The following is a 12,634-nucleotide window of genomic DNA, read 5'->3' as shown; positions in this document are numbered from 1 at the left end:
ATGCTTGCATCAAGCGATCTCCGAGTTGAAGATGTTTACCAAATCATTTTTACAATTGTTTTATCACTGTTTATGTCACATAAAAAGCTTATATTGAACAGATGATTTAAATGACACGAGTCATGTCTTCGCACCTGCACGTGCTGAAATGATAAGGTGACTGGGGTGCAGACAGGTATCTGTAACATTAACTCTGGTTTCTCTTCAACCATTCGGATAAATCTTTCGCCTTTTACTAAAGATTTCCGTGGAGAGGAACATCACAATGAGTCTATAGACTAATTTATTACGCCCTGCATTGCCAGGGTCAACATTCCAAATAATAAAAATAGAACTCCAAGCACTTGCATCAAAGGGAGGTAACCACTTCTTGCTTCTGTCTTCTCTCCTCTTTTAATGTGGGGATATTGCAAATGTACAGCGTTGTTTACAAGCTGAAGCCACCATCCCCTCATTGACCTTTCCTTTATTATGGGTGGGCACGAGAATCGCTTGTTGGATTTGTATCTTGAGGGGTGCATTGACGTGAGCGTCGCTCACAATGATAGGCTAAGTAACACGATTAGTCCACGTTCAAAATGGCTGCCACACACACTGGATTGATCAAAGCCGACATTATTTTGACACGCCATGCTTGCATCAAGCGATCTCCGAGTTGAAGATGTTTACCAAATCATTTTTACAATTGTTTTATCACTGTTTATGTCACATAAAAAGCTTATATTGAACAGATGATTTAAATGACACGAATCATGTCTTCGCACCTGCACGTGCTGAAATGATAAGGTGACTGGGGTGCAGACAGGTATCTGTAACATTAACTCTGGTTTCTCTTCATCCATTCGGATAAATCTTTCGCCTTTTACTAAAGATTTCCGTGGAGAGGAACATCATAATGAGTCTATAGACTAATTTATTACGCCCTGCATTGCCAGGGTCAACATTCCAAATAATAAAAATAGAACTCCAAGCACTTGCATCAAAGGGAGGTAACCACTTCTTGCTTCTGTCTTCTCTCCTCTTTTAATGTGGGGATATTGCAAATGTACAGCGTTGTTTACAAGCTGAAGCCACCATCCCCTCATTGACCTTTTCTTTATTATGGGTGGGCACGACAATCGCTTGTTGGATTTGTATCTTGAGGGGTGCATTGACGTGAGCGTCGCTCACAATGATAGGCTAAGTAACACGATTAGTCCACGTTCAAAATGGCTGCCACACACACTGGATTGATCAAAGCCGACATTATTTTGACACGCCATGCTTGCATCAAGCGATCTCCGAGTTGAAGATGTTTACCAAATCATTTTTACAATTGTTTTATCACTGTTTATGTCACATAAAAAGCTTATATTGAACAGATGATTTAAATGACACGAGTCATGTCTTCGCACCTGCACGTGCTGAAATGATAAGGTGACTGGGGTGCAGACAGGTATCTGTAACATTAACTCTGGTTTCTCTTCATCCATTCGGATAAATCTTTCGCCTTTTACTAACGATTTCCGTGGAGAGGAACATCACAATGAGTCTATAGACTAATTTATTACGCCCTGCATTGCCAGGGTCAACATTCCAAATAATAAAAATAGAACTCCAAGCACTTGCATCAAAGGGAGGTAACCACTTCTTGCTTCTGTCTTCTCTCCTCTTTTAATGTGGGGATATTGCAAATGTACAGCGTTGTTTACAAGCTGAAGCCTCCATCCCCTCATTGACCTTTCCTTTATTATGGGTGGGCACGACAATCGCTTGTTGGATTTGTATCTTGAGGGGTGCATTGACGTGAGCGTCGCTCACAATGATAGGCTAAGTAACACGATTAGTCCACGTTCAAAATGGCTGCCACACACACTGGATTGATCAAAGCCGACATTATTTTGACACGCCATGCTTGCATCAAGCGATCTCCGAGTTGAAGATGTTTACCAAATCATTTTTACAATTGTTTTATCACTGTTTATGTCACATAAAAAGCTTATATTGAACAGATGATTTAAATGACACGAGTCATGTCTTCGCACCTGCACGTGCTGAAATGATAAGGTGACTGGGGTGCAGACAGGTATCTGTAACATTAACTCTGGTTTCTCTTCATCCATTCGGATAAATCTTTCGCCTTTTACTAAAGATTTCCGTGGAGAGGAACATCACAATGAGTCTATAGACTAATTTATTACGCCCTGCATTGCCAGGGTCAACATTCCAAATAATAAAAATAGAAATCCAAGCACTTGCATCAAAGGGAGGTAACCACTTCTTGCTTCTGTCTTCTCTCCTCTTTTAATGTGGGGATATTGCAAATGTACAGCGTTGTTTACAAGCTGAAGCCACCATCCCCTCATTGACCTTTCCTTTATTATGGGTGGGCACGAGAATCGCTTGTTGGATTTGTATCTTGAGGGGTGCATTGACGTGAGCGTCGCTCACAATGATAGGCTAAGTAACATGATTAGTCCACGTTCAAAATGGCTTCCACACACACTGGATTGATCAAAGCCGACATTATTTTGACACGCCATGCTTGCATCAAGCGATCTCCGAGTTGAAGATGTTTACCAAATCATTTTTACAATTGTTTTATCACTGTTTATGTCACATAAAAAGCTTATATTGAACAGATGATTTAAATGACACGAGTCATGTCTTCGCACCTGCACGTGCTGAAATGATAAGGTGACTGGGGTGCAGACAGGTATCTGTAACATTAACTCTGGTTTCTCCTCAACCATTCGGATAAATCTTTCGCCTTTTACTAAAGATTTCCGTGGAGAGGAACATCACAATGAGTCTATAGACTAATTTATTACGCCCTGCATTGCCAGGGTCAACATTCCAAATAATAAAAATAGAACTCCAAGCACTTGCATCAAAGGGAGGTAACCACTTCTTGCTTCTGTCTTCTCTCCTCTTTTAATGTGGGGATATTGCAAATGTACAGCGTTGTTTACAAGCTGAAGCCACCATCCCCTCATTGACCTTTCCTTTATTATGGGTGGGCACGAGAATCGCTTGTTGGATTTGTATCTTGAGGGGTGCATTGACGTGAGCGTCGCTCACAATGATAGGCTAAGTAACACGATTAGTCCACGTTCAAAATGGCTGCCACACACACTGGATTGATCAAAGCCGACATTATTTTGACACGCCATGCTTGCATCAAGCGATCTCCGAGTTGAAGATGTTTACCAAATCATTTTTACAATTGTTTTATCACTGTTTATGTCACATAAAAAGCTTATATTGAACAGATGATTTAAATGACACGAGTCATGTCTTCGCACCTGCACGTGCTGAAATGATAAGGTGACTGGGGTGCAGACAGGTATCTGTAACATTAACTCTGGTTTCTCTTCATCCATTCGGATAAATCTTTCGCCTTTTACTAAAGATTTCCGTGGAGAGGAACATCACAATGAGTCTATAGACTAATTTATTACGCCCTGCATTGCCAGGGTCAACATTCCAAATAATAAAAATAGAACTCCAAGCACTTGCATCAAAGGGAGGTAACCACTTCTTGCTTCTGTCTTCTCTCCTCTTTTAATGTGGGGATATTGCAAATGTACAGCGTTGTTTACAAGCTGAAGCCTCCATCCCCTCATTGACCTTTCCTTTATTATGGGTGGGCACGACAATCGCTTGTTGGATTTGTATCTTGAGGGGTGCATTGACGTGAGCGTCGCTCACAATGATAGGCTAAGTAACACGATTAGTCCACGTTCAAAATGGCTGCCACACACACTGGATTGATCAAAGCCGACATTATTTTGACACGCCATGCTTGCATCAAGCGATCTCCGAGTTGAAGATGTTTACCAAATCATTTTTACAATTGTTTTATCACTGTTTATGTCACATAAAAAGCTTATATTGAACAGATGATTTAAATGACACGAGTCATGTCTTCGCACCTGCACGTGCTGAAATGATAAGGTGACTGGGGTGCAGACAGGTATCTGTAACATTAACTCTGGTTTCTCTTCATCCATTCGGATAAATCTTTCGCCTTTTACTAAAGATTTCCGTGGAGAGGAACATCACAATGAGTCTATAGACTAATTTATTACGCCCTGCATTGCCAGGGTCAACATTCCAAATAATAAAAATAGAACTCCAAGCACTTGCATCAAAGGGAGGTAACCACTTCTTGCTTCTGTCTTCTCTCCTCTTTTAATGTGGGGATATTGCAAATGTACAGCGTTGTTTACAAGCTGAAGCCACCATCCCCTCATTGACCTTTCCTTTATTATGGGTGCGCACGAGAATCGCTTGTTGGATTTGTATCTTGAGGGGTGCATTGACGTGAGCGTCGCTCACAATGATAGGCTAAGTAACATGATTAGTCCACGTTCAAAATGGCTGCCACACACACTGGATTGATCAAAGCCGACATTATTTTGACACGCCATGCTTGCATCAAGCGATCTCCGAGTTGAAGATGTTTACCAAATCATTTTTACAATTGTTTTATCACTGTTTATGTCACATAAAAAGCTTATATTGAACAGATGATTTAAATGACACGAGTCATGTCTTCGCACCTGCACGTGCTGAAATGATAAGGTGACTGGGGTGCAGACAGGTATTTGTAACATTAACTCTGGTTTCTCTTCATCCATTCGGATAAATCTTTCGCCTTTTACTAAAGATTTCCGTGGAGAGGAACATCACAATGAGTCTATAGACTAATTTATTACGCCCTGCATTGCCAGGGTCAACATTCCAAATAATAAAAATAGAACTCCAAGCACTTGCATCAAAGGGAGGTAACCACTTCTTGCTTCTGTCTTCTCTCCTCTTTTAATGTGGGGATATTGCAAATGTACAGCGTTGTTTACAAGCTGAAGCCACCATCCCCTCATTGACCTTTCCTTTATTATGGGTGGGCACGACAATCGCTTGTTGGATTTGTATCTTGAGGGGTGCATTGACGTGAGCGTCGCTCACAATGATGGGCTAAGTATCACGATTAGTCCACGTTCAAAATTGCTGCCACACACACTGGATTGATCAAAGCCGACATTATTTTGACACGCCATGCTTGCATCAAGCGATCTCCGAGTTGAAGATGTTTACCAAATCATTTTTACAATTGTTTTATCACTGTTTATGTCACATAAAAAGCTTATATTGAACAGATGATTTAAATGACACGAGTCATGTTTTCGCACCTGCACGTGCTGAAATGATAAGGTGACTGGGGTGCAGACAGGTATCTGTAACATTAACTCTGGTTTCTCTTCATCCATTCGGATAAATCTTTCGCCTTTTACTAAAGATTTCCGTGGAGAGGAACATCACAATGAGTCTATAGACTAATTTATTACGCCCTGCATTGCCAGGGTCAACATTCCAAATAATAAAAATAGAACTCCAAGCACTTGCATCAAAGGGAGGTAACCACTTCTTGCTTCTGTCTTCTCTCCTCTTTTAATGTGGGGATATTGCAAATGTACAGCGTTGTTTACAAGCTGAAGCCACCATCCCCTCATTGACCTTTCCTTTATTATGGGTGGGCACGAGAATCGCTTGTTGGATTTGTATCTTGAGGGGTGCATTGACGTGAGCGTCGCTCACAATGATAGGCTAAGTAACATGATTAGTCCACGTTCAAAATGCCACACACACTGGATTGATCAAAGCCGACATTATTTTGACACGCCATGCTTGCATCAAGCGATCTCCGAGTTGAAGATGTTTACCAAATCATTTTTACAATTGTTTTATCACTGTTTATGTCACATAAGAAGCTTATATTGAACAGATGATTTAAATGACACGAGTCATGTCTTCGCACCTGCACGTGCTGAAATGATAAGGTGACTGGGGTGCAGACAGGTATCTGTAACATTAACTCTGGTTTCTCTTCATCCATTCGGATAAATCTTTCGCCTTTTACTAAAGATTTCCGTGGAGAGGAACATCACAATGAGTCTATAGACTAATTTATTACGCCCTGCATTGCCAGGGTCAACATTCCAAATAATAAAAATAGAACTCCATGCACTTGCATCAAAGGGAGGTAACCACTTCTTGCTTCTGTCTTCTCTCCTCTTTTAATGTGGGGATATTGCAAATGTACAGCGTTGTTTACAAGCTGAAGCCACCATCCCCTCATTGACCTTTCCTTTATTATGGGTGCGCACGAGAATCGCTTGTTGGATTTGTATCTTGAGGGGTGCATTGACGTGAGCGTCGCTCACAATGATAGGCTAAGTAACATGATTAGTCCACGTTCAAAATGGCTGCCACACACACTGGATTGATCAAAGCCGACATTATTTTGACACGCCATGCTTGCATCAAGCGATCTCCGAGTTGAAGATGTTTACCAAATCATTTTTACAATTGTTTTATCACTGTTTATGTCACATAAAAAGCTTATATTGAACAGATGATTTAAATGACACGAGTCATGTCTTCGCACCTGCACGTGCTGAAATGATAAGGTGACTGGGGTGCAGACAGGTATCTGTAACATTAACTCTGGTTTCTCTTCATCCATTCGGATAAATCTTTCGCCTTTTACTAAAGATTTCCGTGGAGAGGAACATCACAATGAGTCTATAGACTAATTTATTATGCCCTGCATTGCCAGGGTCAACATTCCAAATAATAAAAATAGAACTCCAAGCACTTGCATCAAAGGGAGGTAACCACTTCTTGCTTCTGTCTTCTCTCCTCTTTTAATGTGGGGATATTGCAAATGTACAGCGTTGTTTACAAGCTGAAGCCACCATCCCCTCATTGACCTATCCTTTATTATGGGTGGGCACGAGAATCGCTTGTTGGATTTGTATCTTGAGGGGTGCATTGACGTGAGCGTCGCTCACAATGATAGGCTAAGTAACATGATTAGTCCACGTTCAAAATGGCTGCCACACACACTGGATTGATCAAAGCCGACATTATTTTGACACGCCATGCTTGCATCAAGCGATCTCCGAGTTGAAGATGTTTACCAAATCATTTTTACAATTGTTTTATCACTGTTTATGTCACATAAAAAGCTTATATTGAACAGATGATTTAAATGACACGAGTCATGTCTTCGCACCTGCACGTGCTGAAATGATAAGGTGACTGGGGTGCAGACAGGTATCTGTAACATTAACTCTGGTTTCTCTTCATCCATTCGGATAAATCTTTCGCCTTTTACTAAAGATTTCCGTGGAGAGGAACATCACAATGAGTCTATAGACTAATTTATTACGCCCTGCATTGCCAGGGTCAACATTCCAAATAATAAAAATAGAACTCCAAGCACTTGCATCAAAGGGAGGTAACCACTTCTTGCTTCTGTCTTCTCTCCTCTTTTAATGTGGGGATATTGCAAATGTACAGCGTTGTTTACAAGCTGAAGCCTCCATCCCCTCATTGACCTTTCCTTTATTATGGGTGGGCACGACAATCGCTTGTTGGATTTGTATCTTGAGGGGTGCATTGACGTGAGCGTCGCTCACAATGATAGGCTAAGTAACACGATTAGTCCACGTTCAAAATGGCTGCCACACACACTGGATTGATCAAAGCCGACATTATTTTGACACGCCATGCTTGCATCAAGCGATCTCCGAGTTGAAGATGTTTACCAAATCATTTTTACAATTGTTTTATCACTGTTTATGTCACATAAAAAGCTTATATTGAACAGATGATTTAAATGACACGAGTCATGTCTTCGCACCTGCACGTGCTGAAATGATAAGGTGACTGGGGTGCAGACAGGTATCTGTAACATTAACTCTGGTTTCTCTTCATCCATTCGGATAAATCTTTCGCCTTTTACTAAAGATTTCCGTGGAGAGGAACATCACAATGAGTCTATAGACTAATTTATTACGCCCTGCATTGCCAGGGTCAACATTCCAAATAATAAAAATAGAACTCCAAGCACTTGCATCAAAGGGAGGTAACCACTTCTTGCTTCTGTCTTCTCTCCTCTTTTAATGTGGGGATATTGCAAATGTACAGCGTTGTTTACAAGCTGAAGCCACCATCCCCTCATTGACCTTTCCTTTATTATGGGTGCGCACGAGAATCGCTTGTTGGATTTGTATCTTGAGGGGTGCATTGACGTGAGCGTCGCTCACAATGATAGGCTAAGTAACATGATTAGTCCACGTTCAAAATGGCTGCCACACACACTGGATTGATCAAAGCCGACATTATTTTGACACGCCCTGCTTGCATCAAGCGATCTCCGAGTTGAAGATGTTTACCAAATCATTTTTACAATTGTTTTATCACTGTTTATGTCACATAAAAAGCTTATATTGAACAGATGATTTAAATGACACGAGTCATGTCTTCGCACCTGCACGTGCTGAAATGATAAGGTGACTGGGGTGCAGACAGGTATTTGTAACATTAACTCTGGTTTCTCTTCATCCATTCGGATAAATCTTTCGCCTTTTACTAAAGATTTCCGTGGAGAGGAACATCACAATGAGTCTATAGACTAATTTATTACGCCCTGCATTGCCAGGGTCAACATTCCAAATAATAAAAATAGAACTCCAAGCACTTGCATCAAAGGGAGGTAACCACTTCTTGCTTCTGTCTTCTCTCCTCTTTTAATGTGGGGATATTGCAAATGTACAGCGTTGTTTACAAGCTGAAGCCACCATCCCCTCATTGACCTTTCCTTTATTATGGGTGGGCACGACAATCGCTTGTTGGATTTGTATCTTGAGGGGTGCATTGACGTGAGCGTCGCTCACAATGATGGGCTAAGTATCACGATTAGTCCACGTTCAAAATTGCTGCCACACACACTGGATTGATCAAAGCCGACATTATTTTGACACGCCATGCTTGCATCAAGCGATCTCCGAGTTGAAGATGTTTACCAAATCATTTTTACAATTGTTTTATCACTGTTTATGTCACATAAAAAGCTTATATTGAACAGATGATTTAAATGACACGAGTCATGTTTTCGCACCTGCACGTGCTGAAATGATAAGGTGACTGGGGTGCAGACAGGTATCTGTAACATTAACTCTGGTTTCTCTTCATCCATTCGGATAAATCTTTCGCCTTTTACTAAAGATTTCCGTGGAGAGGAACATCACAATGAGTCTATAGACTAATTTATTACGCCCTGCATTGCCAGGGTCAACATTCCAAATAATAAAAATAGAACTCCAAGCACTTGCATCAAAGGGAGGTAACCACTTCTTGCTTCTGTCTTCTCTCCTCTTTTAATGTGGGGATATTGCAAATGTACAGCGTTGTTTACAAGCTGAAGCCACCATCCCCTCATTGACCTTTCCTTTATTATGGGTGGGCACGAGAATCGCTTGTTGGATTTGTATCTTGAGGGGTGCATTGACGTGAGCGTCGCTCACAATGATAGGCTAAGTAACATGATTAGTCCACGTTCAAAATGCCACACACACTGGATTGATCAAAGCCGACATTATTTTGACACGCCATGCTTGCATCAAGCGATCTCCGAGTTGAAGATGTTTACCAAATCATTTTTACAATTGTTTTATCACTGTTTATGTCACATAAGAAGCTTATATTGAACAGATGATTTAAATGACACGAGTCATGTCTTCGCACCTGCACGTGCTGAAATGATAAGGTGACTGGGGTGCAGACAGGTATCTGTAACATTAACTCTGGTTTCTCTTCATCCATTCGGATAAATCTTTCGCCTTTTACTAAAGATTTCCGTGGAGAGGAACATCACAATGAGTCTATAGACTAATTTATTACGCCCTGCATTGCCAGGGTCAACATTCCAAATAATAAAAATAGAACTCCATGCACTTGCATCAAAGGGAGGTAACCACTTCTTGCTTCTGTCTTCTCTCCTCTTTTAATGTGGGGATATTGCAAATGTACAGCGTTGTTTACAAGCTGAAGCCACCATCCCCTCATTGACCTTTCCTTTATTATGGGTGCGCACGAGAATCGCTTGTTGGATTTGTATCTTGAGGGGTGCATTGACGTGAGCGTCGCTCACAATGATAGGCTAAGTAACATGATTAGTCCACGTTCAAAATGGCTGCCACACACACTGGATTGATCAAAGCCGACATTATTTTGACACGCCATGCTTGCATCAAGCGATCTCCGAGTTGAAGATGTTTACCAAATCATTTTTACAATTGTTTTATCACTGTTTATGTCACATAAAAAGCTTATATTGAACAGATGATTTAAATGACACGAGTCATGTCTTCGCACCTGCACGTGCTGAAATGATAAGGTGACTGGGGTGCAGACAGGTATCTGTAACATTAACTCTGGTTTCTCTTCATCCATTCGGATAAATCTTTCGCCTTTTACTAAAGATTTCCGTGGAGAGGAACATCACAATGAGTCTATAGACTAATTTATTATGCCCTGCATTGCCAGGGTCAACATTCCAAATAATAAAAATAGAACTCCAAGCACTTGCATCAAAGGGAGGTAACCACTTCTTGCTTCTGTCTTCTCTCCTCTTTTAATGTGGGGATATTGCAAATGTACAGCGTTGTTTACAAGCTGAAGCCACCATCCCCTCACTGACCTATCCTTTATTATGGGTGGGCACGAGAATCGCTTGTTGGATTTGTATCTTGAGGGGTGCATTGACGTGAGCGTCGCTCACAATGATAGGCTAAGTAACACGATTAGTCCACGTTCAAAATGGCTGCCACACACACTGGATTGATCAAAGCCGACATTATTTTGACACGCCATGCTTGCATCAAGCGATCTCCAAGTTGAAGATGTTTACCAAATCATTTTTACAATTGTTTTATCACTGTTTATGTCACATAAAAAGCTTATATTGAACAGATGATTTAAATGACACGAGTCATGTTTTCGCACCTGCACGTGCTGAAATGATAAGGTGACTGGGGTGCAGACAGGTATCTGTAACATTAACTCTGGTTTCTCTTCATCCATTCGGATAAATCTTTCGCCTTTTACTAAAGATTTCCGTGGAGAGGAACATCACAATGAGTCTATAGACTAATTTATTACGCCCTCCATTGCCAGGGTCAACATTCCAAATAATAAAAATAGAACTCCAAGCACTTGCATCAAAGGGAGGTAACCACTTCTTGCTTTTGTCTTCTCTCCTCTTTTAATGTGGGGATATTGCAAATGTACAGCGTTGTTTACAAGCTGAAGCCACCATCCTCTCATTGACCTTTCCTTTATTATGGGTGCGCACGAGAATCGCTTGTTGGATTTGTATCTTGAGGGGTGCATTGACGTGAGCGTCGCTCACAATGATAGGCTAAGTAACACGATTAGTCCACGTTCAAAATGCCACACACACTGGATTGATCAAAGCCGACATTATTTTGACACGCCATGCTTGCATCAAGCGATCTCCGAGTTGAAGATGTTTACCAAATCATTTTTACAATTGTTTTATCACTGTTTATGTCACATAAAAAGCTTATATTGAACAGATGATTTAAATGACACGAGTCATGTCTTCGCACCTGCACGTGCTGAAATGATAAGGTGACTGGGGTGCAGACAGGTATCTGTAACATTAACTCTGGTTTCTCTTCATCCATTCGGATAAATCTTTCGCCTTTTACTAAAGATTTCCGTGGAGAGGAACATCACAATGAGTCTATAGACTAATTTATTACGCCCTGCATTGCCAGGGTCAACATTCCAAATAATACAAATAGAACTCCATGCACTTGCATCAAAGGGAGGTAACCACTTCTTGCTTCTGTCTTCTCTCCTCTTTTAATGTGGGGATATTGCAAATGTACAGCGTTGTTTACAAGCTGAAGCCACCATCCCCTCATTGACCTTTCCTTTATTATGGGTGCGCACGAGAATCGCTTGTTGGATTTGTATCTTGAGGGGTGCATTGACGTGAGCGTCGCTCACAATGATAGGCTAAGTAACATGATTAGTCCACGTTCAAAATGGCTGCCACACACACTGGATTGATCAAAGCCGACATTATTTTGACACGCCATGCTTGCATCAAGCGATCTCCAAGTTGAAGATGTTTACCAAATCATTTTTACAATTGTTTTATCACTGTTTATGTCACATAAAAAGCATATATTGAACAGATGATTTAAATGACACGAGACATGTCTTCGCACCTGCACGTGCTGAAATGATAAGGTGACTGGGGTGCAGACAGGTATCTGTAACATTAACTCTGGTTTCTCTTCATCCATTCGGATAAATCTTTCGCCTTTTACTAAAGATTTCCGTGGAGAGGAACATCACAATGAGTCTATAGACTAATTCATTACGCCCTGCATTGCCAGTGTCAACATTCCAAATAATAAAAATAGAACTCCAAGCACTTGCATCAAAGGGAGGTAACCACTTCTTGCTTCTGTCTTCTCTCCTCTTTTAATGTGGGGTTATATTTCAAATGTACAGCGTTGTTTACAAGCTGAAGCCACCATCCCCTCATTGACCTTTCCTTTATTATGGGTGCGCACGAGAATCGCTTGTTGGATTTGTATCTTGAGGGGTGCATTGACGTGAGCGTCGCTCACAATGATAGGCTAAGTAACACGATTAGTCCACGTTCAAAATGCCACACACACTGGATTGATCAAAGCCGACATTATTTTGACACGCCATGCTTGCATCAAGCGATCTCCGAGTTGAAGATGTTTACCAAATCATT

At 41.1% G+C, this 12,634-nt stretch overlaps 20 non-coding genes across 20 annotated transcripts; all 20 read left to right on the top strand.

Moving 5' to 3' along the window:
* The first annotated feature begins 188 nt into the window (after positions 1-188).
* Positions 189-309, top strand: LOC139466422 (U5 spliceosomal RNA). The gene has a single exon (XR_011653465.1). It is a non-coding gene; the product is annotated as a U5 spliceosomal RNA (small nuclear RNA).
* Positions 310-818: 509 nt separating this feature from the next.
* Positions 819-939, top strand: LOC139466251 (U5 spliceosomal RNA). The gene has a single exon (XR_011653302.1). It is a non-coding gene; the product is annotated as a U5 spliceosomal RNA (small nuclear RNA).
* A 509-nt stretch (positions 940-1,448) lies between these two features.
* On the top strand, positions 1,449-1,569 carry LOC139466547 (U5 spliceosomal RNA). Its single transcript, XR_011653585.1, has one exon. It is a non-coding gene; the product is annotated as a U5 spliceosomal RNA (small nuclear RNA).
* Positions 1,570-2,078: 509 nt separating this feature from the next.
* Positions 2,079-2,199, top strand: LOC139466186 (U5 spliceosomal RNA). The gene has a single exon (XR_011653241.1). It is a non-coding gene; the product is annotated as a U5 spliceosomal RNA (small nuclear RNA).
* Positions 2,200-2,708: 509 nt separating this feature from the next.
* LOC139466500 (U5 spliceosomal RNA) lies at positions 2,709-2,829 on the top strand. Its single transcript, XR_011653540.1, has one exon. It is a non-coding gene; the product is annotated as a U5 spliceosomal RNA (small nuclear RNA).
* Positions 2,830-3,338: 509 nt separating this feature from the next.
* On the top strand, positions 3,339-3,459 carry LOC139466185 (U5 spliceosomal RNA). The gene has a single exon (XR_011653240.1). It is a non-coding gene; the product is annotated as a U5 spliceosomal RNA (small nuclear RNA).
* A 509-nt stretch (positions 3,460-3,968) lies between these two features.
* On the top strand, positions 3,969-4,089 carry LOC139466184 (U5 spliceosomal RNA). The gene has a single exon (XR_011653239.1). It is a non-coding gene; the product is annotated as a U5 spliceosomal RNA (small nuclear RNA).
* Positions 4,090-4,598: 509 nt separating this feature from the next.
* On the top strand, positions 4,599-4,719 carry LOC139466183 (U5 spliceosomal RNA). Its single transcript, XR_011653238.1, has one exon. It is a non-coding gene; the product is annotated as a U5 spliceosomal RNA (small nuclear RNA).
* A 509-nt stretch (positions 4,720-5,228) lies between these two features.
* LOC139466181 (U5 spliceosomal RNA) lies at positions 5,229-5,349 on the top strand. Its single transcript, XR_011653237.1, has one exon. It is a non-coding gene; the product is annotated as a U5 spliceosomal RNA (small nuclear RNA).
* Positions 5,350-5,854: 505 nt separating this feature from the next.
* Positions 5,855-5,975, top strand: LOC139466180 (U5 spliceosomal RNA). Its single transcript, XR_011653236.1, has one exon. It is a non-coding gene; the product is annotated as a U5 spliceosomal RNA (small nuclear RNA).
* A 509-nt stretch (positions 5,976-6,484) lies between these two features.
* LOC139466321 (U5 spliceosomal RNA) lies at positions 6,485-6,605 on the top strand. The gene has a single exon (XR_011653368.1). It is a non-coding gene; the product is annotated as a U5 spliceosomal RNA (small nuclear RNA).
* Positions 6,606-7,114: 509 nt separating this feature from the next.
* Positions 7,115-7,235, top strand: LOC139466178 (U5 spliceosomal RNA). The gene has a single exon (XR_011653234.1). It is a non-coding gene; the product is annotated as a U5 spliceosomal RNA (small nuclear RNA).
* A 509-nt stretch (positions 7,236-7,744) lies between these two features.
* LOC139466177 (U5 spliceosomal RNA) lies at positions 7,745-7,865 on the top strand. Its single transcript, XR_011653233.1, has one exon. It is a non-coding gene; the product is annotated as a U5 spliceosomal RNA (small nuclear RNA).
* Positions 7,866-8,374: 509 nt separating this feature from the next.
* On the top strand, positions 8,375-8,495 carry LOC139466176 (U5 spliceosomal RNA). The gene has a single exon (XR_011653232.1). It is a non-coding gene; the product is annotated as a U5 spliceosomal RNA (small nuclear RNA).
* A 509-nt stretch (positions 8,496-9,004) lies between these two features.
* LOC139466175 (U5 spliceosomal RNA) lies at positions 9,005-9,125 on the top strand. Its single transcript, XR_011653231.1, has one exon. It is a non-coding gene; the product is annotated as a U5 spliceosomal RNA (small nuclear RNA).
* A 505-nt stretch (positions 9,126-9,630) lies between these two features.
* On the top strand, positions 9,631-9,751 carry LOC139466174 (U5 spliceosomal RNA). Its single transcript, XR_011653230.1, has one exon. It is a non-coding gene; the product is annotated as a U5 spliceosomal RNA (small nuclear RNA).
* Positions 9,752-10,260: 509 nt separating this feature from the next.
* Positions 10,261-10,381, top strand: LOC139466309 (U5 spliceosomal RNA). The gene has a single exon (XR_011653357.1). It is a non-coding gene; the product is annotated as a U5 spliceosomal RNA (small nuclear RNA).
* A 509-nt stretch (positions 10,382-10,890) lies between these two features.
* Positions 10,891-11,011, top strand: LOC139466482 (U5 spliceosomal RNA). Its single transcript, XR_011653523.1, has one exon. It is a non-coding gene; the product is annotated as a U5 spliceosomal RNA (small nuclear RNA).
* A 505-nt stretch (positions 11,012-11,516) lies between these two features.
* LOC139466173 (U5 spliceosomal RNA) lies at positions 11,517-11,637 on the top strand. The gene has a single exon (XR_011653229.1). It is a non-coding gene; the product is annotated as a U5 spliceosomal RNA (small nuclear RNA).
* A 509-nt stretch (positions 11,638-12,146) lies between these two features.
* LOC139466533 (U5 spliceosomal RNA) lies at positions 12,147-12,266 on the top strand. The gene has a single exon (XR_011653572.1). It is a non-coding gene; the product is annotated as a U5 spliceosomal RNA (small nuclear RNA).
* The last annotated feature ends 368 nt before the right edge of the window (positions 12,267-12,634 follow it).

Source organism: Haliotis cracherodii, unplaced genomic scaffold, assembly GCF_022045235.1.
Source record: "Haliotis cracherodii isolate W230 unplaced genomic scaffold, xgHalCrac1.p SCAF_18, whole genome shotgun sequence".
NCBI classification, from domain to species: Eukaryota; Metazoa; Mollusca; class Gastropoda; order Lepetellida; family Haliotidae; genus Haliotis; species Haliotis cracherodii.
Note: the sequence above shows the minus strand (reverse complement) of the source record. Positions and strands in the feature narration are given on the sequence as shown.